Source organism: Bos grunniens, chromosome 2 (assembly GCF_055505025.1).
Source record: "Bos grunniens cultivar Pamir isolate PY7600 chromosome 2, Bosgru_T2T1.0, whole genome shotgun sequence".
NCBI lineage: Eukaryota > Metazoa > Chordata > Mammalia > Artiodactyla > Bovidae > Bos > Bos grunniens.
Window position 1 is genome coordinate 36,082,199 of NC_141166.1, and position 17,286 is coordinate 36,099,484.

Sequence of the window (17,286 nt, forward strand, 5' to 3'; positions counted from 1 at the left end):
CTTATAAAGGAAACCCCAGAGAGCTCTCTTGATTTCCTCCTATGTGAGGACACAGTCTTCTATGAACTAGAAAGTGGGTCTTCAGCAGACACCGAATCTGCTGGAAGCTCTATCTCATTCTTTCCAGCATTTAGAACTCTGAGGAATAAATGTTTGTTGTTTAAGTTACCTGTCTATGGTAATTTGCTCCGGTAGTTGAAACTAAGGCACCAACCTTATTATTAATAGATAAGATCTCTTATTGAAGTTTTTTGTTTTATTCTTAAGCATATCCTAAGTCCCAGGAATGAGTTAAGGAGATGCTCCTGATCTTCATGCATACTTGCCTAAGCTATAACTAAAGACTTTGTTTTCCTGGCTCCCTCTATGCTGATAATTTCACTGTTTACATTCTTTCCCGTGTATCACTTGTTCTGCATTATCTTGCATGTATCCAAGTCTTTTACTTGTCATGTGTTTATCTTTGGTTCTCTCAGATTGTAACTTCTTTAAAAACTAACAGATTTAAGAATCTCATATTTTATAGTCTTTATAATTTCTAGCTAAGTATCAAGTGTAAGTAAAAGTACAGTGAAGGTCAGATTAAGATGAATCAAAATAAATTCATAAAACATAAACTCAACTTATTTGCATTCAAATGATTATATTTTATGCCAGGAGTTGCCCTGAAATGTATTTTGATGCCTGAGTTTATTACTCAAACTATAAATTAGTAATGGTATAGAAGTAATCATGATATGATTAGAAAGAGTCCACATACAGAGTTACTAACACACTAGATACTCCCTGTTTGGGGTGAGTGTGCAACAACAATGATGATTAAATAAAAAAAAAACCCTCAAGTTTGCTGTGACCAACACTTATTTGACTTGTAGAAATAAAAATGACTATGAATTACTAACTGAGAAACTAAAATTTTTAAAAAGTGGTAAAGCATAAATTAATTTCTGTAAATGTAATGTTTGATTTGCATATCTGCCAATTAGGAATTTTTGTAATCGAGGATCTACCCGTGCTTTCTTGTCCATTTGTAATTCAGGATTTCTTGACACCTGCCAAATTGCTGTATATTACTGTAACTTAACCTATAAGTAGGCTTGAATTTAAGTCCAAAATTTCTTATATCTTAAGAACAGTATAATTAAAAGCTAATTATTTTCAAACTTCTCCATTGAAGTTGAAGACCCGTTTCAAGATACTTCCACAAAACGAAACTGGCAAATTCATTAAATATATGTCTATCTCAACACTTTTAATCCATATGACTTTAAGACATGGAAAAAGGAGTACAGAAGGTTGTCCCATATTTAGTGTCAGTATCTAGGATAGATTTTTTTATGATTTGTGATCAAAAACTCTGATGAAGGCAAAACACACTGCTAACTAAAGTGTGAACTTGCTTTGAGAATTTCATCAGAATATATGTTCTTGGTAACCTTCCCATCATCTTAAAAATAGTCTCTGGTTTTCCTCATTCACTTCTGATGAGCCAAGAACAGAGCATGTAGTGCTGAGAAGCTGTTTGTTTTCAACTCACAGGTTACTCCAGTGAGTAACGAAAGCCTGATATGATTCAGTAAAGCCTTTATTGCAGCTCTTTTATAGGAACATGAGTTCTTATGTTCACATGCCCTGAAATCTGACAGTATATTGTCAGCCTATCAGTTTCAGATTTCTTAGTATGTGGGGGAGTTCTGTTGGGTAGAGGAACCAGGTCACTGACTGTATAGGTAATACTCTCAAAGAGATGGAATGATAGTCAACTATTGCAGATGGAAAGATAAACTGCTAAGGATTTTAAAGGATTTTTTTATATTCCATGGTAGTATAAGAACTATTATGTTGTATTATAAAAAACACATATTCATGCTTCCTTGTGGGAGTAATACTATTACCCATGTTTATAACAGACCTTTTACATTTTAGGTTTTATAGGACCTTGGGCTAACTCTATATCAAGATCAAGTAGATAGTAATGTTTACTCTGTGAGTATAAAAGACGTAGAGGACGATTTCTCCAGTTTTGGTAACTAAATGACTGTCTCTTTCATTTACTTTCTTGAGTAAGTGTTCTAGAAGTCATCTCTAACTTTTTCTTCTCCTTCATTTTCCACTCTTTTCCCACTCAGCAACCTTTCTGCCATCCATCCATATTACCAATATCCCTGTTCTGTACCTGCCCTTATCATATTATCCCAGGCTCAATCCCTGGTTTGGGAAGATCCCTTGGAGAGAGAATTGGCCACTCACTGTAGTATTCTTGCCTGGAGAATTCCATGGACAGAGGAGCCTGGTGAACCACAGTCTATAGGGTCACAAAGAGTTGGACATGATTGAGCGACTAACACACCGTATCATACACAAACTTTTTATATGTTTTTTCTTTTATAGTGTTTTCCATATAACTTTCCTTCTTAATAACATGATATCAGAGTCTCAAGCATAAGACTTTAAGGGACAGCATCTAACCCAAGACTCCAACAATGACTTGCATCATATACCCATGTGCCCTGTCCTGGTCTCTATCGTACCTTCTCCCTAAGGGCAAGACCTGTCTTGAATGTTGTATTATTTCTTTTTTCTTTTATTCTTTACAATTTTATTAGATATAGTGTTTTAACCAGTCTTTCTGCTGCTAGAGCTAATTATAGCATTTCCCTGCTTCAATTCTTAACTGTCTATGTGATAAATTTAAACTTATTTACATATAAGATTATTCACAGTATTGTTCCTCTTACCACCTAGTCTCAAATTCTGTCACACTTTCTGACCACAGCAAGCATTCTCTGTACTTTCATAACTCAAAATAATGATTTTCAGCTGTAACCACATTGTTGCATGTATGTGGTTGTTGATTGGTATTCCATTGTGTGAAGATACTGTATTTTGTTTATTCATGAATCTGTTGATAGATTTTGTGTTGATTTCAACTTTTGACAATTGTGAATAAAGCTTCTGTGAAGATTCATATTAAAGTTTGTTGTAGATGTTGTTGTTATTTTAGTTGCTAAGTTGTGTCTGATTCTTCTGCAACCCCATGAACTGTAGCCTGCCAGGCTACTTCCGTCAATGAGATTTCATAGCCAGAAATACCGGAGTGGGTTGCCCTTTCCTCCTCCAGGGGATCTTCTCGACCTAGGGATGGAACCCATGTCTCCTGTCTTGCAGGCAGATTCTTTACCACTGAGCCACCACGTAAGCCCCTTTTTGCACATATATGCATTTATTTCACTTGGATGAATAAGTAGGAGCCACACGGCTAGGAGGTCTTATGGGACGTTTAACTTAAATGGTTATAGCTTTGTATATTCCCATCTACAGCACCGAGAGTTCCAGTTGCTCCATATCCTTGACAACACTTGGTATTATCAGTCTCTTAAAATTAACTATTTTAGTGGTCTTGTAGTGATATCTCATTGTGGTTTTAATTTATTTTTCTTCTATATATAATGATGTTGAATATCTTTCTGCTGATTGGCTATTTTGCTGAAAGTTTTACTTTCATTTCAAAGGATTCATTAACAAAAGAAACCACTCATTACTCATAAACGTACAATCTCAATATTTATTAAAAGATTATTTACCTTAATTTCAATATGCAATCTTTAAGAGAAAAGTGAAATAGAAACTAGAGAAGAGTAACAGCACAGACATCACCAAATGGGCCGACCAACATCTAGACTTGAACAGCATGCTGGGAAGTCCCTCGTTAACAGCCATCTGGAATCCCAGTTGAGAAAGGGTTCTGGGCAGTGTGCCCACTCCATGGATGAGACTTCGAATTGTAGTTTCAGAGGTTCCTGCTAATAATTCCAGGTTGCCAACTGGTATCATTATCACTTTTGTGCGCAAAAATGCAGCGCTGATTTTACTTTAACATTTTACAATATTGTTTGTTTAACCTTGTGAGTCATAGGAGTTTGTTAAACCTTGAGTGGCTGGCCAGACCTCCAGGGGCTCAAGAATTCCAAGACCACCCATTTTCTTATCTAAAGTGCCACCTGACCAGCTGTGCCTACAGGCAAGCATTGAATCCAGGCAGTGTCCACACAAGGTCAGACACCTGCTTTCTTGCTTCTGAAGCCTGAATAAGAATTCCTCCATTTTAATTTCCCTAATAGTCAGCCTCAGGATTGTTTAGGCTGAACAGCATAGGGATAAGGCAAAATAACATGAGCCGTCCTCTTAACTCTATAAGTCACATAATAATTCTAGATATCAATAGAAATAAAGTGAGCAAACAAATAAAGGATTAAAACAATGCAGAAAACAATGTTTGAGCAATAGGGGACTTAGTAAAGAAAAAGTCCCAACATGAATGCAAAATATGCTTTTGTACATTAACTGCTATATCCATTAACTTTCGGCAGCAATATTAGTAACAACAGAAATGTTCTATCAAGGTATGATTACACTTATCTATGAAATTTTGTAACTCTGATTCCTCACAAAATCTTAGGTATAAATGACCAACATGTGTTAGGCATCCAGGAAAAAGAAAAGGAGTTCCCAACTGATACATAGAAGTTGTGTTTACATCATAGAATACAAACTAATTGAGGGACTGTTAAAAAAAAGACACATTAAAGAATTTAGGGAGGATAATACCTTCACAATAGTTAGTGGTGTTCTCCAATAAGCAGGGTTCCCCAAATATGAGAAACTGGTCTACAGAACAGTCCCTCTGTTGCCTTGGCACAGTGTTTCAGTAAATGGGTGTGATTATTAAAGTAGCATGTGAAATTTGCACATAATACTTGTGTTCCAGGCTTAAGCTATATCCTTACCAGTGCTCTGTAACCTAGCAGACAGATAAATTTTGTCCATAGAAAATTGAAGTTAAGAAAGGATGGGCCTTGTTTGCTGGGCAGGTGAAGTTAACCTAAATTCAAGTCCAGCTCATGTTTTTCCAGCTGAAATTTCCCCAGTAGCTTTCTTCATATTTTTCTTTTTATTGTATATCTCCTTGAAGGTTGAGTCATGAATGACAATCCACATTACAGTCAGACTTCCAAGAATGATCTAGTCATGAAAATAACAGTGAGTTAATGGCACATATTACCATGTTTCCTGTCCAAGGATCCTCACTAATACAGTATTATCCTTCACATCAGCAGGTAAGGGAGGACCTTTAGGCTACTTCATCCAGATTCCAGCTCCAGTTACATGTATTTCTTTTGTGGATCCAAACCCTCCATCAACTCTAACTGTTAATAAGGTGGGAGGTTCTCCTTTTTGTACTTTGCCAATAACACACAGAAAAATCAGCAGTTGGGCAATTTGATCATGTTTATTAATAAATAGATCATTCTTTCCTTCATTTTGTAAAATTACTCAGATTTCTCCTTGGTAGTCTGGGTCTATTACTCCCCATGGACACAGATCCCTTTCAATACTAAACTAGAATATTCTTTAATTAATCCAAAGTGTCTGGGAGGCATCATAATTCCAATACTTGAAATAGCACATATCAATCTTTTAGTAAGTCTGAAAGCATTTGTTGCTCAGTTGTATCCCACTCTTTGCGATCCCATGAACTGTAGCTCACTAGGCTTCTCTGTCCATGAGATTTCCCAGGCAAGAATACTGGAGTGGGTAGCCATTCCCTTTTCCAGGGGATCGTCCCAACCCAGGGACTGAACCTGGGTCTCCTGCATTGCAGGCAGATTCTTTACAGTCTGAGCCACCAGGGAGGTCCTTAGTAAGTCTATATTATATAAGCAGTATAAATCCAGTCCAGCGGCCTCAGGAGTATCTTAGGAAGGAGCTAGTGCTCCTGAGCTAATTCCCCAATACCCTGTTGTATAGGATGGAAGTCTATTTTATGAATCTGTAAATTTGGAATAGTCATTTTCATCAAAGGAGTTCCTAATTCTCCTATAGGTTTATTGTTTAAAATATTGAGAGCAGTATTCAAGTTAGTCCTCTGATTTTTATAAGAGCCCTCTCCAAGTTTAATTAATTGCTATTTAAACAAACCATTCATTCTTTCAGTCAAGCCAGCAGCTTGAGAATATAAGGAGTATGAAAAGTCCATTGTATATTATGTTACTGGGCAAACTCTTATATTAATTTACCTTTAAAATATGACCCATTGTCACTCTGAATTTGAGTAAAGCATCATTATATAAATTCATTATCTCAAATTGTTTTAATAGTATTAGTCTGATTGACTCTTCTGAAGGGAATGGTCACTAAATATCCAGAATAGATATTCACAGCAGTACACACATATGGGCATCCTTTATTGAGAATTAATGGACCAATATAATCAATTTGCCATATTTGCCCAGGCAGCTTGCCATGTTCCAATTGTCCTTTGACTAACTGTGGCAAGCTTCTATGCTTAATATGTTGACAAATTTGACCTTGTAAACTAATAGATTTAATGAGATCCATAGTTAAGGAGGGGCTTCCCAGGTGGCTCAGTGGTAAAGAATCTGCCTGCCAAGCAGGAGACCTGGGTTCAATCCCTGGGTTGTGAAGATCCCCTGGAGAAGGGAGCAGCTACCTACTCCAGTATTCTGGCCTGGAGAATTCCATGGACAGTCCATGGGCTCACAAAGAGTCGGATTCGACTAAGTGACTTTCACTTTCATAGTTAAGGAAATACCTCAATCCTGAGCCCTCCTCTTTGTTACTTTTTATCCCAGATGGCCAAATTTTTGGTATCTCCACAAAGTCAAACCTTTTAAGTCACTGGAGTCTCAATCGACTTCTGCTTGGATTCAGGTTTTTTTTTCATGTGTAATAGTTATACCATCCATTCTGTAGAATTTGAAACACTGTGAGCATCTACATGAAACACCAAAACATTAGTAATTTGAACAATTTCCCAAATGTCAGACCATAATTCCTTTCCCCATAGCTCTTTGGAGTGAAATTGCCAATTATTCTTTACCCATAGAGGAAGTCAAGTAGACAATCCATTGGCTACCGACCAAGAATCTGTGCATATATGGCATTCAGTTGAGTTCTCTTGTTTTAGCATCTGATAAACAGCATATAACTCAGCAAAGTGGCTACGTTTACCTTCCCCAGTAGTTGTCAGCAATTTTGTAGTTACTGGTTTGTATGCCACCACTTTCCAAAAACGAGTGAATCCTGGATATTTAGCTGACAAAGTGAAAGAAAGTGAAATTTAGTTGCGAAGTCATGTCCAACTCTTAGGGACCCCATGGACTGTAGCCTGCCCAGCTCCTCTGTCCATGCAATTCTCCAGGCAAGAGTACTTGAGTGGATTGTCATTTCCTTCTTCAGGGTATCTTCCTGACCAAGGGATAGAACCCAGGTCTCCTGCTTTGCAGGCAGATTCTTTACAACTGAGCCAGTAGGGGAGTCCAAAGTGGATCCATCAGTAAACCAGGCATGCTGTTTTTCTTGTGCAAAGAGTCAAAAGACTTTCCCCATATTACAGGTGACTCAGTTATCTCAGGCCTAATTGTAGCCTCTTGCTTGAGGCCTTTAATTGGAATTTCAGAAGTCTTTTCATATAAGACAGTGACCCTGTGTGGCCCAGATTTGGCTCGGTCCTGAACATACTTTTTCCATTTTATAATACTGGACTCCTGGGCTTACCCAATCCTTTGGGTTTGGGGCAAACTTTGTACCCATTGCATGATTGGCATTTGAGGTCTTAATATTATAGTATGATCTACAGTCAATTGTTCCTTATCTATCAAAGTCCTATAACAAGCCAGTAACTTGTTAACTTGTTTTGAAAAGGAACTACTTTTCAAAAGTAGTGTGATTTCTGCTGGCCTCTGGAAATTTCCTACGCCAGAAGCCCAAAGGCACTCTTTTGCCTTGCTGTTTTTGCCATAAGCTCCAATTAGCATCACTTAGCCAAAGGAACTCACTTTCCCTTTTCACTTTCATGCATTGGAGAAGGAAATGACAACCCACTCCAGTGTTCTTGCCTGGAGAATTCCAGGGATAGCGGAGCCTGGCGGGCTGCCGTCTATGGGGTTGCGCAGAGTCGGGCACAACTGAAGTGACTTAGCAGCAGCAGCAGCAGCAGCCAAAGGAACAAGGAGGGCATGGCGACCCAGTCCAGTATTCTTGCCTAGAGAATCTCTATGGACAGAGGATCCTGGCTGGCTATGGTCCATGGGATCACAAACAGCCAGACAGGACTGAGCGACTAAGCACAGCACAGCACAGCCAAGGTAACAATAAAAGATTTCAACGGCAAATACAGACAAGGTTACTTAAGAGGTAAAGAAACTTAAAATCTGTTATCAACAGCAGTTCGACTTCCCAGGGAAACTTGTACCATGGATAAAACTCTTTTCTTGGAGTCTGCTTTCCATAAACCTTTCTTATCACTTGCTGTATCCATAATTTCATTTTCCCGTTCAGAAAGAGACACCTGTAAATCAGGCCTACTTCCTTTTCCCGTAGCAAAATGCAGTTCCATCCCTCATAATTTCTTTACTAAAAACACACATCCTACTTTCCTTAAATGATCATGAACTGTCCTTTATAATAGCATTCTGTAGATTGGTGGACATAAATGCCAGTGATAATTTCTTAAAATATTTACTTTCTTATAGAGAACATCTCAGAATGATACCAAATATATTCATTAATAGTTCTAAGCCTTTTGTTTCTCTGTAAAAGGAAGCCAGTGTTTAGTAGACATTCCTAAAGCAAAATTATTCTTACTGCTGCTGCTGCTGCTAAGTCGCTTCTGTTGTGTGGTAGACGTCAGCCCACCAGGCTCCCCCGTCCCTGGGATTCTCCAGGCAAGAACACTGGAGTGGGTTGCCATTTCCTTCTTACTAGAGTTTATCTAAAAACTCTTATCTCATTTACATTTTCTTTCCTTAAAATTTCTTCACATCAAGTTAGTTTGTAAAGTGGACTTAATATATGCCCCAAATATGGAATATGCTGTTGCCAGAAAACAAATAGTCCTGTACATTTTTGAGCCTCCTTTTTTCATCTGGGGAGTTTTAAATTCCATTATCTTTTGTTTTGTTGTTTAGTCACTAAGCCATGTCTGACTCTTTTGCAACCACGGGGACTGTAGACACTGAGGCTCCTCTGTCCATGGGATTTCCCAGGCAAGAATACCAGAGTGGGTTGCCATTTCCTTCTCTAGGGGGTCTTCCTGACCCTGGGATCTAACCTGAGTTTCCTGCATTGGCAGATGGACTCTTGAGCCACCAGGAAAGCCCAAGAAAAGAAGGGTGTGCTGGATGGGGAGTGACCCCCAGTCCTGAGTGCTCTGAAGCTCAGAGCCCAGGAGCAACGTGTTGAGTTCAATATGTGCTCAGTGTGCTCAGTTGTGTTCAACTCTTTGTGACCTCACGGACTGTAGCCCTCTAGACTCCCCTGTCCATGGGATTTTCCCAGCAGGAATATTGGAGTCGGTTGCCATTTCCTCCTCCAGGTGTCTTCCTGACCCAGAAAGCGAACCTGCATCTCTTACGCTTCCTGCATTAGCAGGTAGATTCTTTACCATTGTGCTACCTGGGAATCCCCATTTGTTTAGCCTTAGGTAAAATCTATGTTCCCATTGTCTTCCCAAAACTTTACAGTCTGGGCAGGTCCATGAAATTATAAGGGATTTATCTCTCATCCCTAGCATCCCAGTCTGTCTCTACTTTAGCTGTCGCCAGATGAACTTTCTTTTTGTTAACCTTGCCATAACACTTTTCATATTTAGCTTGTGCAATCTTTACCACTGCTTTTTGGGCTACCGACTGAAAAGTGGAGACCTGGTCAGCTAAAATGTAATTCTAACATTGTAACATGGACAATAGTCCTTTCTCATTTGTCATGAGCCACAAACATTCAGTAATTTCAAAAGATTTGGCCTGATTTAATTTGGGGTCCTAATTCTCACACCATCAGTGAGTATGCCCCATTCAGTAGCTAATGAGCAGTAAGGCAAATCTTCCCATCTGGGAATAAAAACTTGATTAGTCTTAACCTCTTTCTTTTTATTTTAAAGAGTGGCATTTTGTTTCACAAATCCTGCTCATAGTACCAACTTATATTTTGCCAAAAGTTTTACTTTTGTTTCAGTTTTGAAGGATTTATTAACAAAAGAAACCACTCATTACACACAAATATGCAGTTTTAATATTTAGTAGAAGATTATTTAACTTAATTTCACTATACAATCATTAAAAAAAAAGAGAGAGAGAAATAGAAGCAATAGAGAAGAGTAAGCACATACATCACCAAATTGGGCCAAGCAATGTGCATGAGTACTCAGTCGCTCAGTCACATCCGATTCTTTGTGACCCCATGGATTGTAACGCTCCAGGTTCCTCTGCCCATGGGATTTTCCAGGCAAGAGTATCGGATTGGGTTGCCATTTCCTCCTTCAGGGGATCTTCCCAACTGGGGAACTGAACCTGCGTCTCTTGCATCTCCTGCATTGGCAGTTGGATCTTTACCATTGAACCACTTGAGAAACCAATATCCCAGCTTAAGCAGCATGCTGTGAAGTCCTGAGTAACAGCAGTCCGGAGTCCCAGTTGGGAAAGTTGTATCCATTCTACAGGTGGGATTTCAAATCGCAGTTTCAGAGATTCCCACATACAATCCCAGGCCACAAACAGATCAATTTGCACACAAAAATGCAGCTCTGGTTTACTTTAACCTTTTTGCAATATTGTTTATTTTGTGAGTCACAGGATTTCCTTAAACCCAAGCAGTTGGCCAGACCTCTAGGGGCTCAAGAATTCCAAGACCCACTCCCTTTCTTATCTAAAGTACCACCTGACTAGCTATGCTTGTGGGCAGACGTAGAGCCAGCCAGTTTCCAGGCAAGGTCAGAGGACTGCTGTCCTGCTTTTGAAGCCTGAACAAGACTTCTTCCATTTTAATTTCCCTGACATTGACAAGTCATATTGGCAATTCATATTATTTTGTGTGAAATGACTATAAATCTTTTTTTTTCTTTTGAGAACCATTTCTTTTGACCATAAATCTTTTGCCCATTCATTTTTTAAAAATTACTGAGTTGTAAAAGCTCTTCACATATTCTGATTACAAGTCCTTTATTAGATAATGAATTCTAGCAATCTGTGGCTTTACTTTTTGTTTTCTTTTATGATTCATGGTTTGTGTGTGTGCATAAAAATCTTTACCTAAACTAAGCTTACTAAGATTTTCTCATATATTTTCATCTATAAGTTTTGTAGCTTAGCCTTCACAGTTAGACTTAGAATCCATTTCCTTTTTGTCTATGAGATAAGGTCAAAGTTGTTGTTTTTCATACAGACGTTTATTTGTTCCCATTCAGACAAGGCTAGTTTTAGCAACTTTGTTTAAAATCAGGTGACCTTATATCCATGGCCTTGTTTCTAGACTTCTTATCCCATTCAGTTAAGTTCAGTTCAGTTCAGTCGCTCAGTCGTGTCCGACTCTTTGCGACCCCATGAATCGCAGCACACCAGGTCTCCCTGTCCATCACTAACTCCTGGAGTTCACTCAAACTCATGTGCATCGAGTTGGTGATGCCGTCCAGCCATCTCATCCTCTGTCATCCCCTTCTCCTCCTGCCCCCAACCCCTCACAGTCCAACTCTCACATCCATACATGACCACTGGAAAAACCATAGCCTTGACTAGACAGACCTTCGTTGACAAAGTAATATCTCTGCTTTTTAATATGCTACCTAGGTTGGTCATAACTTTCCTTCCAAGAAGTAAGTGTCTTTTAATTTCATGGCTACAATCACCATCTGCAGTGATTTTGGAGCCAAAAACTTAAAGTCTGACACTGTTTCCACTGTTTCCCCCTCCATTAACTATGTCTAATTTTTACTACTACCACATTGTCTTGATTACCTAATTTTATAGTAAATCTTGAAATCAAGAAATCAGATAGCATAGTTCTTTCAACTTTATTCTTATTAAAAACTGCTTTGGCATTTCTAGGTCATTTGCGTTTCCATATAACTTTCAGAATCAACTTAGTAGTTTTGACAAAAACTTTTAGAAATTTTCATGAGAATAGTATTAAATCTCTAGAGCAATTTGGAGCAAGGTAGCACAATGGTAAAGAGTCTGCCTACCAATGCAGGAGACACAAGAAATGCGGGTTCGATCCCTGGGTTGAGAGATCTCCTGGAGTAGGAAATGGCAACCGGCTCCAGTATTCTTGCCTGGAAAGTTCCATGGGCAGAGGAGTCTGACAGGTTAAAATTCATGGGGTGGCAAAGAGTCTGACAAGACTAAGCAACTGAGCACACATACACATGCTCTTCTAAAATGTAAATGTGTCTGTAAAAGTTAACAACAAACTATGAGTATTACAGTGCCTGTAGAGTGAAATTTAGCAGTAAAAGCAGAAAAAAGTCTAGCACGAATTCCATCCCCTTCCATATTTTCCTTATTTTGCTTTGATGTTACCTCAATTTAACTTTAAATCCTCCAAGAGAATAACAAAAAACAGAAAAACTAATCTATACCCAAGATCCCAGCTTATAATGAAGTATATTTTACAATTGTTCCCCCCTTATTCTAAAGAAAAACCACACAGGATATCTTTTTACACAAAATGTCTATGCTTATTTTAAAAGCTACCTTTTCAATGTGCAAACAGCCCAGCATTTAGAACTACAGGTTATGAGGCATTGGGGAAGTACCTTCCACTTGGAACCTCATCCTTTCTGCATACTCAAGCACCTACTAATAAGCAGACAAAGGAAGTGTTTTCTTGATTTAGACAGTAGCACATCTGAAGAGTTGAAACCACTTTCAAAACGACTGCTCTTGGAAGGTTATTTTGCCCCAAAGAAGTTTTCAGAAAGCCTCAGAGGGCAAATGCACAGAATTCTAGCTGCTAGAAAATTTTCTTTGACCTTTTAGAGAGCTCATATTTTCCTTTATCTGCTTTTGCTTGTTAATCATCTGGTTATTTCTGTTACTTTTTTGATGTTTGATATGTTCACATGGCCAATGTTTTTATTTAGAACAAAATTTTGTAACACTTTTTAACATACATTAAGAGTAAATAAGGACGACTCAACATCCTTATTAACAGAACAATCCAAAATCGATTTTGTCATGGAATTGAGATAGTTGCTGAATGAAAAGGTTTTACCCTACTCGTTGAAAATATAAGCTTTTAGATGCTCTACCCAGACACGTGGGATTTATTTTAAGATTTACTCCTTTTACATTGTACTTTCAGAAATATTCTTTTCGTCTTATCAAGGGTATTTGGTACTTACTGCCAAAATCAAGGAGATGTTACTTGTAAAGTTTCCAGTTCTCATTAGAAGATAGGAGTTATACAAACATTGTCTCTCAGCATTGGTTTATATCCCTAAATTCAACTTTTTCTTTCAATAATTGTTGTCATAATATTTTCTTCTTCAACTATAGCAGTTATAATTCATTTGTTTCAAGAAAATATTTTCAAGATGCTAAAAGGTAAATTTGTTTAAATGCTAAAGAAAACTTTAGTTTTGTACATTTGCTTGCTTCTTCTGCAATTATCATTCATGAAATTTAAGAAAACTTAAGAGAGAATATGAAATCATCTTCCTCCCCCAGCCAGCACCAAAGTTTGTTAACCTGAGCTCAGATTAAAACAGTTGTATCTTCATCACAACTTTTAGTGTCTCACAAATTCACACACACACACACACACATATATATAAACACACACATATATAAACAAAAACAGAGAGAAAGACCTTGCTGTCTTATGTTTTCAGGTGTTTTTTAAATTAAATTAATTTTTTATAGTTTTATTGTGATAAAATTGACTTGCAGCACTATATAAATTTAAAGTATTCAGCATAATGATTTGACACATATATTGTGAAATTATGACCACAATAAATTTGGTTAACAGTCATCATCTCCTATAGATACAAAATAAGAAAAAGAAATGTCTGTTTCCTCGTGGTGAGAACTCTTGGGATCTACTCTGTTAACAACTTTCAAATATAGCCTAGGGCCATGTTGACTACAGTCATCATGTTGTACATTCTATCCTTAGTGCTTATTTATCTGATAACTGGAAGTGCGTATGGTTCTGAGTGTTCTATTGAAGATCACTTTTTTACTTTTGGAGATGTTCAATTGTGCACATTCATTAATATACCTACACCAGAATCACCCCGTGTCCAATTCGTGTCTATTTCTGGTACTAGCTTGGGAGGAAAGGCGATGAAAGATGTGTGACCACAGCTGATGCTCTGTCTGTGACCCACTTTCCACAGTGTTTGTCCCCCTGGCCACCATCACTGGCCTCTGTAGCCTAACAGCCTCTAGAGCGGGTCGGACCACGGTTTCCATCTCACATGCACTCTAGGGAAGGAAGAAAACTCTCAGGGTTGATTGATTTCCACGTGCCCGGTGCTCTTGGAGTCATGTCTCATGCATGAGTCAGCGTTTTCAATGGTAATTATATCCCTGCCCATACACAAATAGTTTTAGGCAGAGCGACCCCATCATTTCTTATCTAGACTGAAATGGTTTTGTGAGTAGAAGAAGTGCTGTTAATAATTATACCAGGACAACAGAAATAAACTGTCCAAGCAGCTGAATAGTGTGCTTTCAGTGTAAATTTTCAGTGAAAATAGTGTAAATTCCTTTACTTTTAAGGACTATATATTTATCTTTATGATATTTACTATTAATGATACTTTAGCCACTTAATGTGAAGAGCCAACTCATTGGAAAAGACCCTGATACTGGGAAAGGTTGAAGGCACAAGGAGAAGAGGGCAGCAGAGGATGAGATGGTTAGATAACATCACCAACTCAATGGACGTGAATTTGAGCAGACTCTGGGAGATAGTGGAGGACAGAGAAGGCTGGCATGTTACAGTCCATGGAGGGTCACAAAGAGTCAGATATGACTTAGCAACTGAACAACAATTAATAATAAGTGATAATTCATGATAATACAAAGTTTTCTTTTTAAATACATATATTTAATGGAAAATAATGCTGAAATAATACTATCGATGTTAGATTCAAAGTTTTGAAATGTTATAAGAAAGACAGAGATTTGGGGGAATGCTTCATTAATGTATTTAATCACCACAATAAACCTGTGAGATATATTAGTGATTTTTTAAAAATTCATAAGGAAATTGAGGCTGGAGAAGTCAAGAAGTTTGCCCAAGCTTATATGGGTATTAAGTAGGTGAATTGGTACTTAAATATGACTAACAAATCCATGTTTTTTGCTTTTTTCTCAATAGAAGCTCTGGTTTTTATTTTAGCCAATGTCTGAGACTGTCCCTTTTCCTTTCAAATTGACAGAATGTGGGAAATTTCCAAGTCTGGTTTAAGGTGGATTGTTGTGTAGTTTAATGTCCTTTTGATGACGATGGCTGGGATTTGTATGGGTCTCAGATATCTAGGTGGTGCTAGTGGTACAGAACCTACCTGCCAATGCAGGAGACCTAAGAGATGTGGGTTCAATCCTTGGGTTGGGAAGATCTCCTGGAGGAGGGCAAGGCAATCCACTCCAGTATTCTTGCCTGGAGAAACCCATGGACAGAGGAGCCTGGGGGTGACTATAATCCATAGCATCACAAAGAGTTGGACACAACTGAAGCAATTTAGCATGCACGCACATATATCTCTTAGACCCTCAAACTCACCCAAACCCTCTCCCGTCACCTCAGCCTCCTCAGTCTTCTGGTAAAGCATCTCCAGGTAAAGATGCTTTTTTCTCTGAGAGGTCTCTTTTGGGCCTTGAATCATTTGCTTAATCCTTTTCTTATCCCAAAGACCTGCTGCCTGATGGACTTTCTGATCTATACAATTTGATAAAATCTTCAGCACTATCTGATGCTTGAATCCTATTTAATCATTTGAAAACAACTTTACCTTTATTGCACTTCATTTTAACTCAATACTCTTCTTTCTTTATAACCAAATGTATTCCAGTTCACTCAAAAAACATTTTGAATGCTTCCATATCCCAGCCCTCTTCTAAAACTTATGAAACATCGCACAGACAAATGATACAAAAAGCCAGTGAGTATCCAAGCCAGCCAGAAAAAGATATTTGAACACAAAACCCACAACTAGGTATATATATTTTCTACATATGTTAACTTTTATCCATATATTAAATATTAGTAAAGTTTAATTTCCTTTCTCAGACAAAACATGTATAAATCTAAGTTCTGATTTTTTCCTTCCCCCTCATTAAAATGATTTTGCACATCCTTTGGCTAGGTGCATCCACTTTAGAGATCACTTTTAAGTGGCTACAGGAACCTAGTGGCCTCAGTGGCTGATCCCATCTTTTCCTGAAGTGTGTATGTTTGCTTTTCACCCATCTCTCCACTGCTACCTAGCCTTTATTGTTTCAAACTGAAACTGCCTTTTGGGTTCTCACTAGGCCTACCTAAGAAACTTGCTCTAGGAAGCAGTTCAGAAATGGTCAAATGGTTCTGAGCTCCTCAAAAAAGAAAAAATTTTCCAGCTCAGGTTACTAGTTGGTTACTTGGCTTATCAGATTATTGAGTGATTTTTTGAGGGAAGGGAATTCGTTTTTCAGTTACTTTTCCCAGTTGTTCTCTACCCAATAGAGTAGTTACCATGGGTCCAATTTTTCATTTTATAAAAAATAACCTTAATATGCAGTGAATATAAAAAAATAGTGAAGAGGAATATCATTCTTATACACCAAGGGTGTTTCAAACTGAAAGGAGAAATGGATACACAAAACAAACGAGAACTACCTTGTTCCCTGGCAGTCATCGCTAGTGATTCCACAACACGTGTGTTCATCATTTCTCAAGCGCAAGCTGCTGTGTGAATAATCTTGTGGACGACACAGAGGACTCAGGCCGATACCCTGTCTGTGAATGAACTCTTTTATCCTAGGCTGGTCTGTAGAGTTCAGCCTGCTCGCTCATAATAGCAAGAGTTCTGATTTGCAGATATTCCTTTAGCTATTCTTTTTGCTCATTCTGAGACTCTCAAGAGGCGATAACTGCTTTTATTTATTTATTTCGAATTCATGGTCTATAAATACACCTGGTAACATGACTCACCAACCACTAGCTATCCCACACAAAGAGACAGAATTGTTTGGGGCCACAGAAATCTGGTTTTGAGGGGGTGCTGTCTGGTTTCACAGCCTCAGCTCCGTTCTCTTTTCACAGGATTCTTTCAAGGACGCCTCTGAGCGGCTTTGCACAATGCAGTGCGGGCACAGTTTTGTGCAGAACTTGGGGCAAAGGGAAAAAAAGCAAAAGAAAAAGAAAACTTCCCTATAGTAAATTGGCAGAAAAACGTTTCTAAAGGTTACACACCACCCACACATTCCTTTCAGATGATCA

The 17,286-nt window shown here is 38.2% G+C and overlaps 1 long non-coding RNA gene across 1 annotated transcript; it reads right to left on the minus strand.

Annotated features, from left to right (window-relative positions):
• Positions 1-3,551: 3,551 nt before the first annotated feature.
• On the minus strand, positions 3,552-17,024 carry LOC147377909 (uncharacterized). Its single transcript, XR_015142468.1, has 3 exons — positions 16,684-17,024; positions 7,033-7,116; positions 3,552-5,022 (listed from the first exon to the last, which is right to left on the minus strand). It is a non-coding gene; the product is annotated as an uncharacterized LOC147377909 (long non-coding RNA).
• Positions 17,025-17,286: the final 262 nt, after the last annotated feature.